The sequence below is a fragment of the Ranitomeya variabilis genome, chromosome 4, assembly GCF_051348905.1.
Source record: "Ranitomeya variabilis isolate aRanVar5 chromosome 4, aRanVar5.hap1, whole genome shotgun sequence".
Classification (NCBI taxonomy): Eukaryota; Metazoa; Chordata; class Amphibia; order Anura; family Dendrobatidae; genus Ranitomeya; species Ranitomeya variabilis.
Window position 1 is genome coordinate 241,262,489 of NC_135235.1, and position 15,453 is coordinate 241,277,941.

Here is a 15,453-nt window from a genome sequence, read left to right on the forward strand (position 1 = left end):
AACGCAGTTTTCCATTCGTCACCCTGCTTAATACGAACAAGATTGTATGCCCCTCGAAGGTCAACTTAGTAAACCAACTAGCCCCCTTAATCCTGGCAAACAAATCAGAAAGCAAAGGCAAAGGGTATTGGAATTTGACCGTGATCTTATTCAAGAGGCGATAATCAATACAGGGTCTCAAGGAGCCATCCTTCTTGGCAACAAAAAAAAAACATGCTCCCAATGGAGAAGAAGATGGCCGAATATGCCCCTTCTCCAAAGACTCCTTAACATAACTCCGCATGGCGGCATGTTAAGGCACAGACAGGTTGAAAAGTCGGCCCTTAGGGAACTTACAGCCTGGAATCAAGTCAATAGCACAATCACAGTCCCTATGCGGTGGAAGGGAACTGGACTTGGGCTCATCGAAAACATCCTGGAAATATGACAGAAACTCAGGAATTTCAGAAGAGGGGGAGGAGGAAATTGACATCAGAGGAACGTCATCATGAACCCCCTGACAACCCCAACTAGTCACAGACATAGATTTCATATCCAACACCGGATTATGTACCTGTAACCATGGAAACCCCAGCACAATAGCATCATGCAAATTATGCAACACCAGGAAACGACAATCTTCCTGATGGGCTGGCGCCATGCACATGGTTAACTGTGTCCAAAACTGAGGTTTATTTTTAGCCAATGGTGTAGCATCAATGCCCCTCAAAGGGATAGGATTCTGCAAAGGCTGTAATGGAAAACCACAACGTCTGGCAAATTCTAAGTCCATTAAATTTAAAGCGGCGCCTGAATCCACAAATGCCATGACAGAAAATGACGATAATGAGCAGATCAGGGTTACAGATAACAGAAATGTAGGTTGTACAGTACTGATGGTAACGGAATTAGCGATTCTCTTGGCACGCTTAGGGCAATCAGAAATAACATGAGCAGAATCGCCGCAGTAAAAGCACAACCTATTCTGACGTCTGAATCCTTGGCGTTCAGCTCTAGACACAATCCTATCACACTGCATTGGCTCAGGACTCCGCTCGGAAGACAACGCCATAGTGTGCACAACTCTGTGCTCACGCAAGCGCCGATCGATTTGAATGGCCAGAGACATAGAATCACTCAGACCTGCAGGCGTGGGGAACCCCACCATAACATCTTTAACAGATTCAGAAAGACCCTTTCTGAAAATTGCCGTTAAAGCATCCTCATTCCATTTAGTAAGCACAGACCATTTTCTAAATTTCTGGCAATACGATTCTGCCGCTTCTTGACCCTGACACAGGGCCAACAAGGTTTTCTCAGCATGATCCACAGAATTAGGTTCATCATACAATAACCCAAGCGCCTGAAAAAAGGTGTCTACATTAAGCAAGGCCGGATTCCCAGATTCCAGGGAAAATGCCCAATCCTGAGGGTCGCCACGCAACAGAGATATGACAATTTTTACCTGCTGGATGGGATCACCAGAGGAACGGGGCTTCAGAGCAAAAAACAGTTTACAATTATTTTTAAAGCTCAGAAATTTGGACCTGTCCCCAAAAAACAGATCAGGGGTAGGAATTCTAGGCTCCAAAACAGGAGTCTGCACGATATAATCAGAAATACCCTGTACTCTAGCAGCAAGTTGATCCACAAGAGAAGCAAGACCCTGAACATCCATATCAGCGCCTAACTCTTGAGCCACCCAGAGGTAAAGAGGGAAAAAAAAAAAAACACCACAGAGTACAGAAATAAAAATGGCTCAGCACTTTCTTTCCCTTCTTTTGAGATGCGGTTAACTCATTGTTGGCCAGTTGTACTGTTATGATCTGGTGGCCTAAGAGCGGCATGAGACGTACTCTGGAGAATGTGGTAACTGTACTGACCGCAGACCCTGGACTTAACACCGCAACTAGAAGTAGCCGTGGGATGTACCTACCAATCCTAGACACCTCGTCACAGCCGGAGGACTAATTAACCCTATAGATAGAAAAGGGAAAACTATCTTGCCTCAGAGAAAATTCCCAAAGGATCGGCAGCCCCCCACAAATATTGACTGTGAGAGGAGAGGAAGGAACATACACAGGCTGAAAACAGAATTTAGCAAAGGAGGCCAATCTAGCTAGATAGAAAAGATAGGACAGAGAACTATGCGGTCAGTATTAAAAATACTAAGAAATATCCACCACAGATAATACAAAAAAAAACTCCAAATCTAACTAAAGACTTGGAGGGTAAATCTGCCTCTCCAGAGATTCCAGCTCGGCTGCATAAATACTTACACAGACCAAGCTGGACAAGAAAAAACATGCAATGCACTGAACAATGAGGCCCACAACATGTGGGCAGAAAAACAAGCAGAACTTATCTTAAAGAAATGAACTGCAAGCAGGGGCGACCAGGAAGGAATGTGAATCCTCCAGAAACAATGAACAACTGGCACTCACCAAAGGGTGAGGCCAGACTAAATAGCCCCGTCCGAAGTGGACGCACCTGATGACTGCTGTGAAGGACAAACAGCAGCACTACCACTTATAACCACCGGAGGGAGCCCAAGAGCAGAACCCACAACAGAATTCACAACAGGCAGGTGACAGGGTTGGAGGCAGGTGACAAGGCAGAAGGCAGACGACAGGGCAAGTGACAAGGTAGGAGGCAGGCAATAGGGCAGGTGACAAGGCAGAAGGCAGACGACAGGGCAGGTGACAAGGCAGAAGGCAGACGACAGGGCAGGTGACAAGGCAGGAGGCAGGCAATAGGGCAGGTGACAAGGCAGGAGGCAAGGCAGGTGACCAGGCAGGAGACAGGGCAGGCGACAGGGCAGGTGACAAGGCAGGAGGCAGGTGAAAGGGCAGGTGACAAGGCAGGAGGCAAGGCAGGTGACAGGGTTGGAGGCAGGTGACAAGGCAGAAGGCAGGCGACAAGGCAGGAGGCAGGCAATAGTGCAGGTGACAAGACAGGAGACAGGGCAGGCGACAAGGCAGGAGGCAGGTGAAAGGGCAGGAGGCAGACGACAGGACAGGGGACAAGGCAGGAGGCAAGGCAGGCAACAAGGCAGGAGGCAAACAACAGGACAGGTGACAAGACAGGAGGTAGGCAACAGGGCAGGTGACAAGGCAGGAGGCAGGTGACAAGGCAGAAGGCAGGCGACAGGGCAGGTGACAAGGCAGGAGGCCGGGCAAGTGACAAGACAGGAGGCAGGCGACAGGGCATGTGACAAGGCAGGAGGCAGGCGACAGGGCAGGCGACAAGGATGGAGGCAGGTGAAAGGCAGTTGACAAGGCATGAAGCAATGCGACAATGCAGATGACAAGGATGGAGGCAGGAGAAAGGAAGGTGGCAAGGCAGGAGGCAAGCGATAGGGCAGCTGACAAGGCAGGCGATAGGGCAGCTGTTGTGAATTTGCTTTTTGCTCCCTCTAGTGGTTACTAGTTTTTTGACTCTGGTTTTTCTGTCATTCCTTTTATCCGCACCTGGGTCGTTAGTTAGGGGTGTTGCTATATAAGCTCCCTGGACCTTCAGTTCAATGCCTGGCAACGTAGTTATCAGAGCTAGTCTGCTGTGCTCTTGTCTACTGATCCTGGTTCCAGTTATATCAGCTAAGTCTGCCTTTTGCTTTTTGCTATTTGTTTTGGTTTTGTATTTTTGTCCAGCTTGTTCCATATCTATATCCTGACCTTTGCTGGAAGCTCTAGGGGGCTGGTGTTCTCCCCCCGGACCGTTAGACGGTTCGGGGGTTCTTGAATTTCCAGTGTGGATTTTGATAGGGTTTTTGTTGACCATATAAGTTACCTTTCTTTATTCTGCTATCAGTAAGCGGGCCTCTCTGTGCTAAACCTGATTCATTTCTGTGTTTGTCATTTCCTCTTACCTCACCGTCATTATTTGTGGGGGGCTTCTATCCAGCTTTGGGGTCCCCTTCTCTGGAGGCAAGAAAGGTCTTTGTTTTCCTCTACTAGGGGTAGCTAGATTCTCCGGCTGGCGCGTGTCATCTAGAATCAACGTAGGAATGATCCCCGGCTACTTCTAGTGTTGGCGTTAGGAGTAGATATATGGTCAACCCAGTTACCACTGCCCTATGAGCTGGATTTTTGTATTCTGCAGACTTCCACGTTCCTCTGAGACCCTCGCCATTGGGGTCATAACAGTTTGCCAGGCCAGTATTAAATGTTTAATGCATTGCAGAAGAGGGATTATAAGAAAGAAGATTCTGAGTTTTTTTTTTTTTCTTCTTCCCCTTTACCTCAGAGTGGCTATGCTTGCTGCAGACATGAATGTCCAGACCTTGATTACAAGTGTGGACCAGCTGGCTACTCGTGTGCAGGGCATACAAGACTATGTTATCAGAAATCCTAGGTCAGAACCTAAAATACCGATTCCTGAACTGTTTTCCGGAGACAGGTTTAAGTTTAGGAATTTCGTGAATAATTGTAAATTATTTTTGTCCCTGAGACCCTGTTCATCTGGAGATTCTGCTCGGCAAGTAAAAATTGTTATTTCGTTCTTACGGGGCGACCCTCAGGATTGGGCTTTTTCGCTGGCGCCAGGAGATCCGGCATTGGCTGATCTTGATGCGTTTTTTCTGGCGCTCGGTTTACTTTATGAGGAACCCAATCTTGAGATTCAGGCAGAAAAGGCCTTGCTGGCTATGTCACAGGGGCAGGACGAGGCTGAAGTGTATTGCCAAAAATTTCGGAAATGGTCCGTGCTGACACATTGGAACGAGTGTGCACTGGCCGCTAATTTTAGAAATGGCCTTTCTGAAGCCATTAAGAATGTTATGGTGGGTTTTCCCATTCCCACAGGTCTGAATGATACTATGGCACTGGCGATTCAAATTGACCGGCGGTTGCGGGAGCGCAAAACCGCAAATTCCCTCATGGTGTTGTCTGAACAGACACCTGATTTAATGCAATGTGATAGAATCCTGACTAGAAATGAGCGGAAAATTCATAGACGCCGGAATGGCTTGTGCTACTACTGTGGTGATTCTACACATGTTATCTCAGCATGCTCTAAACGTATAGCTAAGGTTGTTAGTCCTGTCACCGTTGGTAATTTGCAACCTAAATTTATTCTGTCTGTAACTTTGATTTGCTCACTGTCATCTTATCCTGTTATGGCGTTTGTAGATTCAGGTGCTGCCCTGAGTCTCATGGATCTCTCATTTGCTAAGCGCTGTGGTTTTACTCTTGAACCATTAGAAAATCCTATTCCTCTTAGGGGTATTGATGCTACACCATTGGCAGCAAATAAACCGCAGTATTGGACACAGGTTACCATGTGCATGACTCCTGAACACCGCGAGGTGATACGTTTCCTGGTTTTACATAAAATGCATGATTTGGTTGTTTTAGGGCTGCCATGGTTACAGACCCATAATCCAGTCCTGGACTGGAAGGCTATGTCAGTCTCAAGTTGGGGCTGTCGTGGTATTCATGGGGATTCCCTGCCTGTGTCTATTGCTTCTTCTACGCCTTCGGAAGTTCCGGAGTATTTGTCTGATTATCAGGATGTCTTCAGTGAGTCTGAGTCCAGTGCACTGCCTCCTCATAGGGACTGTGACTGTGCTATAGATTTGATCCCAGGCAGTAAGTTTCCTAAGGGAAGACTGTTTAATCTGTCGGTACCTGAACATACCGCTATGCGTTCATATATCAAGGAGTCTCTGGAGAAAGGACATATTCGTCCGTCTTCTTCCCCTCTTGGTGCGGGATTCTTTTTTGTGGCAAAAAAGGACGGATCTTTGAGACCTTGTATTGATTATCGGCTTTTAAATAAGATCACTGTCAAATTTCAGTATCCTTTACCGCTGTTGTCTGACTTGTTTGCCCGGATTAAGGGTGCCAAGTGGTTCACCAAGATAGACCTTCGTGGTGCGTACAACCTTGTGCGCATCAAGCAAGGTGATGAATGGAAAACCGCATTCAATACGCCCGAAGGTCATTTTGAGTACTTGGTGATGCCTTTTGGGCTCTCCAATGCGCCTTCAGTTTTTCAGTCCTTTATGCATGACATTTTCCGGAAGTATCTGGATAAATTTTTGATTGTTTATCTGGATGATATTTTGGTTTTTTCTGATAATTGGGATTCGCATGTGGAGCAGGTCAGGTTGGTCTTTAAAATTTTGCGTGAAAATTCTTTGTTTGTCAAGGGCTCAAAGTGTCTCTTTGGTGTACAGAAGGTTCCCTTTTTGGGGTTCATTTTTTCCCCTTCTGCTGTGGAGATGGACCCAGTCAAGGTCCGAGCTATTCTTGATTGGACTCAGCCCTCGTCAGTTAAGAGTCTTCAGAAGTTCTTGGGCTTCGCTAACTTCTACCGTCGTTTTATTGCTAATTTTTCTAGCATTGTGAAACCTTTGACGGATATGACCAAGAAGGGCTCCGATGTAGCTAACTGGGCTCCTGCTGCCGTGGAGGCTTTCCAGGAGTTGAAACGCCGGTTTACTTCGGCGCCTGTTTTGTGCCAGCCTGACGTCTCACTTCCCTTTCAGGTTGAGGTGGATGCTTCGGAGATTGGGGCAGGGGCCGTTTTGTCGCAGAGAGGCCCTGGTTGCTCTGTTATGAAACCTTGCGCCTTTTTCTCTAGGAAGTTTTCGCCTGCGGAGCGAAATTATGATGTGGGCAATCGGGAGTTGTTGGCCATGAAATGGGCATTTGAGGAGTGGCGTCATTGGCTCGAGGGTGCTAAGCATCGTGTGGTGGTCTTGACTGATCACAAAAATCTGATGTATCTCGAGTCTGCTAAACGCCTTAATCCGAGACAGGCCCGCTGGTCATTGTTTTTCTCCCGCTTTGATTTTGTTGTCTCGTATTTACCAGGTTCAAAGAATGTGAAGGCCGATGCTCTTTCTAGGAGCTTTGTGCCTGATGCTCCTGGAGTCGCTGATCCTGTTGGTATTCTTAAAGATGGAGTTATCTTGTCAGCTATTTCTCCGGATCTGCGACGTGTGTTGCAGAGATTTCAGGCTGATAGGCCTGAGTCTTGTCCACCTGACAGACTGTTTGTCCCGGATAAGTGGACCAGCAGAGTCATTTCCGAGGTTCATTCCTCGGTGTTGGCAGGTCACCCGGGAATTTTTGGCACCAGAGATCTGGTGGCCAGGTCCTTTTGGTGGCCTTCCTTGTCAAGGGATGTGCGGTCATTTGTGCAGTCCTGTGGGACTTGTGCTCGAGCTAAGCCTTGCTGTTCTCGTGCCAGCGGTTTGCTCTTGCCCTTGCCTGTCCCGAAGAGACCTTGGACACATATCTCCATGGATTTCATTTCTGATCTTCCGCTATCTCAGGGCATGTCCGTTATCTGGGTGATATGTGATCGCTTCTCCAAGATGGTCCATTTGGTTCCTTTGCCTAAGCTGCCTTCCTCTTCCGATCTGGTTCCTGTGTTTTTCCAGAACGTGGTTCGTTTGCACGGCATCCCTGAGAATATTGTGTCAGACAGAGGATCCCAGTTCGTTTCCAGGTTCTGGCGATCCTTTTGTAGTAGGATGGGCATTGATTTGTCGTTTTCGTCTGCTTTCCATCCTCAGACTAATGGACAGACGGAGCGAACCAATCAGACTTTGGAGGCTTATTTGAGGTGTTTTGTCTCTGCTGATCAGGACGATTGGGTGACATTCTTGCCGTTGGCTGAGTTTGCCCTTAATAATCGGGCTAGTTCCGCCACCTTGGTTTCGCCTTTTTTCTGCAACTCTGGTTTCCATCCTCGCTTTTCTTCAGGTCATGTGGAGCCTTCTGACTGTCCTGGGGTGGATTCTGTGGTGGATAGGTTGCAGCAGATCTGGAATCATGTGGTGGACAACTTGAAGTTGTCACAGGAGAAGGCTCAGCGCTTTGCCAACCGCCGCCGCGGTGTGGGTCCCCGACTACGTGTTGGGGATTTGGTATGGCTTTCTTCCCGCTTTGTTCCTATGAAGGTCTCCTCTCCCAAATTTAAACCTCGTTTTATTGGGCCTTACAAGATATTGGAAATCCTTAATCCTGTATCTTTTCGTCTGGATCTTCCTGTGTCGTTTGCTATTCACAATGTATTTCATAGGTCCTTGTTGCGGCGGTACATTGTGCCTGTAGTTCCTTCTGCTGAGCCTCCTGCTCCGGTGTTGGTTGAGGGCGAGTTGGAGTACGTGGTGGAGAAGATCTTGGATTCTCGCCTCTCCAGGCGGAGGCTTCAGTACCTGGTCAAGTGGAAGTGCTATGGTCAGGAGGATAATTCCTGGGTGGTCGCCTCTGATGTTCATGCGGCCGATTTAGTTCGTGCCTTTCATGCCGCTCATCCTGATCGCCCTGGTGAGGGTTCGGTGACCCCTCACTAAGGGGGGGGTACTGTTGTGAATTTGCTTTTTGCTCCCTCTAGTGGTTACTAGTTTTTTGACTCTGGTTTTTCTGTCATTCCTTTTATCCGCACCTGGGTCGTTAGTTAGGGGTGTTGCTATATAAGCTCCCTGGACCTTCAGTTCAATGCCTGGCAACGTAGTTATCAGAGCTAGTCTGCTGTGCTCTTGTCTACTGATCCTGGTTCCAGTTATATCAGCTAAGTCTGCCTTTTGCTTTTTGCTATTTGTTTTGGTTTTGTATTTTTGTCCAGCTTGTTCCATATCTATATCCTGACCTTTGCTGGAAGCTCTAGGGGGCTGGTGTTCTCCCCCCGGACCGTTAGACGGTTCGGGGGTTCTTGAATTTCCAGTGTGGATTTTGATAGGGTTTTTGTTGACCATATAAGTTACCTTTCTTTATTCTGCTATCAGTAAGCGGGCCTCTCTGTGCTAAACCTGATTCATTTCTGTGTTTGTCATTTCCTCTTACCTCACCGTCATTATTTGTGGGGGGCTTCTATCCAGCTTTGGGGTCCCCTTCTCTGGAGGCAAGAAAGGTCTTTGTTTTCCTCTACTAGGGGTAGCTAGATTCTCCGGCTGGCGCGTGTCATCTAGAATCAACGTAGGAATGATCCCCGGCTACTTCTAGTGTTGGCGTTAGGAGTAGATATATGGTCAACCCAGTTACCACTGCCCTATGAGCTGGATTTTTGTATTCTGCAGACTTCCACGTTCCTCTGAGACCCTCGCCATTGGGGTCATAACAGGCAGCTGACTAGGCAAGATGCAGGACAGGAGGCATTCGACAGGGCAGGATGCAGGCAATAGTGCAGGTGACAAGACAGGAGACAGGGCAGGCGACAAGGCAGGAGGCAGGTGAAAGGGCAGGAGGCAGACGACAGGACAGGGGACAAGGCAGGAGGCAAGGCAGGCAACAAGGCAGGTGAAAGGGCAGGAGGCAAACGACAGGACAGGTGACAAGACAGGAGGTAGGCAACAGGGCAGATGACAAGGCAGGAGGCAGGTGACAAGGCAGAAGGCCGGCGACAGGGCAGGTGACAAGGCAGGAGGCCAGGCAAGTGACAAGGCAGGAGGCAGGCAATAGGGCAGGCGACAAGGTAGGAGGTAGGCGACAGGGCAGGAGGCAGGCGACAGGGCAGGTGACAAGACACGCAACAATGCAGGTGACAGGGCAGGAGGCAGGCGCCAAGACAGGAGGCAGGCAACAGGGCAGGTGACAAGGCAGGAGGCAGGTGAAAGAGCAGGAGGCAGATGACAGGACAGGTGACAAGGCAGGAGGCAATGCAGGTGACAAGGCAGGAGGGCAGGTGACAAGGCAGAAGGCAGGTGACAGGGCATGTGACAAGGCAGGAGGCAGGCGACAGGGCAGGCGACAGGGATGGAGGCAGGTGAAAGGCAGTTGACAAGGCATGAAGCAATGCGACAATGCAGATGACAAGGATGGAGGCAGGAGAAAGGAAGGTGACAAGGCAGGAGGCAAGCGATAGGGCAGCTGACAAGGCAGGCGATAGGGCAGCTGACTAGGCAAGATGCAGGACAGGAGGCATTCGACAGGGCAGGAGGCAGGCAATAGGGCAGGTGACAAGGCAGGAGGCAGGGCAGGTGACAAGGCAGGAGGAAGGTGACAGGGCAGGAGGCAGATGACAGGACAGGTGACAAGGCAGGAGGCAAGGCAGGTGACAAGGCAGGAGGGCAGGTGACAAGGCAGAAGGCAGGCGACAGGGCATGTGACAAGGCAGGAGGCAGGCGATAGGGCAGGCGACAAGGATGGAGGGAGGTGAAAGGCAGTTGACAAGGCATGAGGCAATGCGACAATGCAGATGACAAGGATGGAGGCAGGAGAAAGGAAGGTGACAAGGCAGGAGGCAAGCGATAGGGCAGCTGACAAGGCAGGATGCAGGGCAGGAGGCAGGCGACATGGCAGGAGGCAGGCGACAGGGCTGGTGACAAGGCAGGAGGCAGGTGACAGGGAAGGAGGCAGATGACAGGACAGGTGACAAGGCAGGAGGCAGGGCAGGTGACAGGGCAGGAGGCAGGTGACAAGGCAGGAGGCAGGCGACAGGGCAGGTGACAAGGCAGGAGGCTGGTGACAGGGAAGGAGGTGATATATATACTGCCCTCACTCTCCAGTGAGGGCAGTATATATATCACCAGTCCTAGGCCGGAAATATATATTTGCCACAATTCTCCAATAACACCAGAACGGTATGCTGCCACCAGTTCCTCGTTAGATATAAGCCCGATCCGTTAATAAGCTTATATTGGGTCAGAAACCAACCCCAGGTAGCGTGTAAGTACTAGCTGAACTCACGGACGTGGGAAATCGGGTTTCGAGATAAAAGAGCAGCCCAAAATTAATTGATATACAAATATATACAGAGTAATATACAGAGATTACAGCCAACAGTACTGATAAAAATTAGGGTACAGGTTGGGAATAGCAGCTGTATGTGTCAAGTTACCGGTTCTTATCACTTGTGGTCGTGGATGAGGGAAGCTCTCGGATCCACAGGCTCCTTCTTAGTTTCTGGTCCGTCTCCACATGCGATGGGACATGGCTTACATCTCAGAACAAAGACAGCCACTGAAAGTATGTAGCTAGCTTTAAACCCTTAGCGCGCCCCCTCCCATATTTGCCACGGTCCCTCTGGGTTGGGCTGAATTCTCCTCCCTTGACCTCCTAGCCCAAATAATTCCCAATATCTAGGATGGGTCATAACTTCTCAGGGGGAGGTCCAAACGGGACGACTGACGTCTTAACAGGTTCGTTGGGGCTGGACCGATATGGAGAGTCCAAACTTGGGTCGGCTAAGTGGTTCTGGAGAGCCAGTTTTGATTGCTCGGAATCCGGAACCGCTAGTTAAATATAATACACAGGGGTGCGTGCAGGAGGCTCCCATGGTTCTGGTGGTATATTGGACTTCACCCTGAGCTGCACGGTATTCTCATAATTCATCTCTAGATGTCGGTGACGCTCGGTCTGGAATTTTCCCTTGATGTAAGCAGACTTACACAATACACAGCAGGGGGTCTCAGCTCTGCTCCTCCCTGCCTTCATTAACATGTGGCCTCTAAAGGTACCTTCACACTAAACGATATCGCTAGCGATTGGTGACGTTGCAGCGTCCTGGCTAGCGATATTGTTGTGTTTGACACGCAGCAGCGATCAGGATCCCGCTGTGAGATCGCTGGTCGTTGCTGAAAGTCCAGAACTTTATTTCGTCGCTGGATCTCCCGCTGACATCGCTGGATCGGTGTGTGTGACACCGATCCAGCGATGTCTTCACTGGTAACCAGGGTAAACATCGGGTTACTAAGCGCAGGGCCGCGCTTAGTAACCCGATGTTTACCCTGGTTACCATTGTAAAAGTTAAAAAAAAAAACACATACTCACATTCCGGTGCCGGGCGTCCGCTTCCCTGCACTCCTCCTGCATCCTGTGTAAGTGCCGGCCGTAAAGCATAGCGGTGACGTCACCGCTCTGCTCTGTGGGAGATGCCGGAGATGTTCGGCCGCTGACACAGGATGCAGGAGGAGTGCAGGGAAGCGGACGCCGGGCACCGGAATGTGAGTATGTGTTTTTTTTTTTTTACTTTTACAATGGTAACCAGGGTAAACATCGGGTTACTAAGCGCGGCCCTGCGCTTAGTAACCCGATGTTTACCCTGGTTACCAGGGGACTTCGGTATCGTTGGTCGCTGGAGAGCCGTCTGTGTGACAGCTCTCCAGGGACCACACAACGACGAAACAGCGACGCTGCAGCGATCGGCATCGTTGTCTGTATCGCTGCAGCGTCGCTTAGTGTGAAGGTACCTTAATTCTCTGGCCAAATGGTAAAGTTCAGAGATTTTGGGAATTGTGTACTTATCCCAAGGGTGGGGGCCACAATTCAGGAATGGAGGAAGATCCTTGGATAATCTATGGGGCCTGAATTCATAAATCCAAAATGGAGTCTCCTTAATAACTCATAGTAGTAAATGTGGGAGAAGACAGTATGAGGCAGGGAAAATGTGTGAGGAGCCAATATGGGGATGTAGGACTGTATGAGGAGACAGTATGGGGAGAGGATGGAAATGAGTGAGGAAACAGTATGAGAAGGAAAAAAAGGTAAGAGGAGACAGAATGGGGGGCAAATGTGATAAAGGAAAATGGTCTGGAATATGGAATAGAGGAGAACTAATATCAATAGTAGATAGACGAGAACTGATATCTATAGTGGATAGAGGAGAACGTCTCATATATAGGGGATAGAGGAGAATGATCTGATATCTATAGGGGATAGAGAAGAACATATGATATTTACAGGGGATAGAGGAGAACGTATGATATCTATAGGGGATAGAGGAGAATGGCCTGATATCTATAGGGGATAGGGGATAGAGGAGAATGGCCTGATATCTATTAGGGATAGAGGAGAATGGTCTGATATCTATAGGGGATAGAGGAGAATGGTCTGATATCTATAGGGGACAGAGCAGAATGGCCTGATATCTATAAGGGATAGAGGAGAACGTCTGATATCTATAGGGGATAGAGGAGAACGTCTGATATCTATAGGGGATAGAGGAGAACATCTGATATCTATAGGGGATAGAGGAGAATGTCTGATATCTATAAGGGCTAAAGGAGACCGTCTGATATCTATAGGGGATAGAGCATAACGGCCTGATATCTATAGGGGATAGAGGAAAACGTCTGATATCTACAGGGGATAGAGGAGAACGTCTGATATATATAGGGGATAGAGGAGAATGGTCTGATATCTATAAGGGATAGAGGAGCGTGGTCTGATATCTATTAGGAATAGAGAACATCTGATATATATAGGGGATAGAGGAGAATGCCTGATATCTATAGAGGATAGAGGAGAATGGCCTGATATCTATAAGGGATAGAGAAGAACATGATATTTACAGGAGATAGAGGAGAAAGTATGATATCTATAGAGGACAGAGGAGAATGGTCTGATATCTATAGGGGATAGAGAAGAACATATGATATTTACAGGAGATAGAGGAGAACGTATGATATCTATAGGGGACAGAGGAGAATGGCCTGTTATCTATAGGGGATAGAGAAGAATGGCCTGATATCTATAGGGGATAGGGGACAGATGAGAATCGTCTGATATCTATAGGGGACAGAGGAGAATGGTCTGATATCTATAGGGGATAGAGAAGAACATATGATATTTACAGGAGATAGAGGAGAACGTTTGATATCTATAGGGGACAGAGGAGAATGGTCTGATATCTATAGGGGATAGAGGAGAATCACCTGATATCTATTAGGGATAGAGGAGAATGGCCTGATATCTATAGGGGATAGAGGAGAATGGCCTGATATCTATAGGGGATAGGGGATAGAGGAGAATCACCTGATATCTATTAGGGATAGAGGAGAATGGCCTGATATCTATAGGGGATAGAGGAGAATGGCCTGATATCTATTAGGGATAGAGGAGAATGGTCTGATATCTATTAGGGATAGAGGAGAATGTCTGATATCTATAGGGGATGGAGATTGTCTGATACCTATAGGAGATAGAGGAGAACGTCTGATAGCTATAGGGGATAGAGGAGAACATCTGATATCTATAGGGGATAGAGGAGAATGTCTGATATCTATAAGGGCTAAAGGAGAACGTCTGATATCTATAGGGGATAGAGCAGAACGGCCTGATATCTATAGGGGATAGAGGAGAACGTCTGATATCTAAAGGGGATAGAGGAGAACGTCTGATATATATAGGGGATATAGGAGAACGTCTGATATCTATAGGGGATAGAGGAGAACGCCTGATATCTATAGGGGATAGAGGAGAATGGCCTGATATCTATAGGGGATAGAGGAGAATGGCCTGATATATATAGAGGATCGAGGAGAATGCCTGATATCTATAGGGGATAGAGGAGAATGGCCTGATATCTATAAGGGATAGAGGAGAATGTCCTGATATCTATAAGGGTTAGAGGAGAACGTCTGATATCTATAGGGGATATATGAGATTGTCAGATATCTATAGGGGATAGAGGAGAGTGGTCGGATATCTATAGGGGATAGAGGAGAATGGCCTGATATCTATAGGGGATAGAGGAGAATGGCCTGATATCTATAGGGGATAGAGGAGAATGGCCTGATATCTATAGGGGATAGAGGAGAATGGCCTGATATCTATAGGGGATAGAGGAGAATGTCTGATATCTATAAGGGATAGAGGAGAATGTCTGATATCTATAGGGGAGAGAGGAGAATGGTATGTTATCTATAAGGGATAGAGGAGAATTATTTTCTATCTATAGGGGATAGAGGAGAGCATCTGATATTTATAAGGGATAGAAAACATCTGATATCTAGTTGATAGAGGAGAATTGTCTGATATCTATAGGGGGTAGAGGAAGGCATCTGATATCTATAGGGGATAAAGGAGAATGGTTTGATATCTACAGGGGATAGAGGAAACCATCCGACATCTTTAGGGGATAGAAGAGAACGGTCTGATATCTATAGAGGATAGAGGAGAGTGTCAAGATATCTATAGGGGATAGAGGAGAATGGCCTGATATCTATAGGGGATAGAGGAGAATGGCCTGATATCTATAGGGGATAGAGGAGAATCGTCTGATATCTATAGGGTGTAGAGGAGAGTGGTCTGATATCTATAGGGGATAGAGGAGAACATATGATATCTATAGGGGATAGAGGAGAGTGGTCTGATATCTATGGGGGATAGAGGAGAACGTATAATATCTATAGGGGATAGAGGAGAGTGGTCTGATATCTATGGGGGATAGAGGAGAACGTATGATATCTATAGGGGATAGAGGACACATTGTATGTTTAATATCTTTGTGGGATAGAGGAGAACGGTCAGATATCTATAGGGAATAGAGGAGAATGATCTGATATCTATAGGGGATAGAGGAGAATGGTGTGACATCTACAGGGGATAGAGGAAACCGTCCGACATCTATAGGGGATAGAAGAGAACGGTCTGATATCTATAGAGGATAGAGGACAGTGTCAAGATATCTATAGGGGATAGAGGAGAATGGCCTGATATCTATAGGGGATAGAGGAGAATGGCCTGATATCTATAGGGGATAGAGGAGAATCGTCTGATATCTATAGGGGGTAGAGGAGAG

At 47.8% G+C, this 15,453-nt stretch overlaps 1 protein-coding gene across 5 annotated transcripts in view; it reads right to left on the reverse strand.

Annotated features, from left to right (window-relative positions):
- HSPG2 (heparan sulfate proteoglycan 2) overlaps window positions 1-15,453 on the reverse strand; it is a 237,714-nt gene that overhangs the window by 147,991 nt on the left and 74,270 nt on the right. The window lies entirely within an intron of this gene.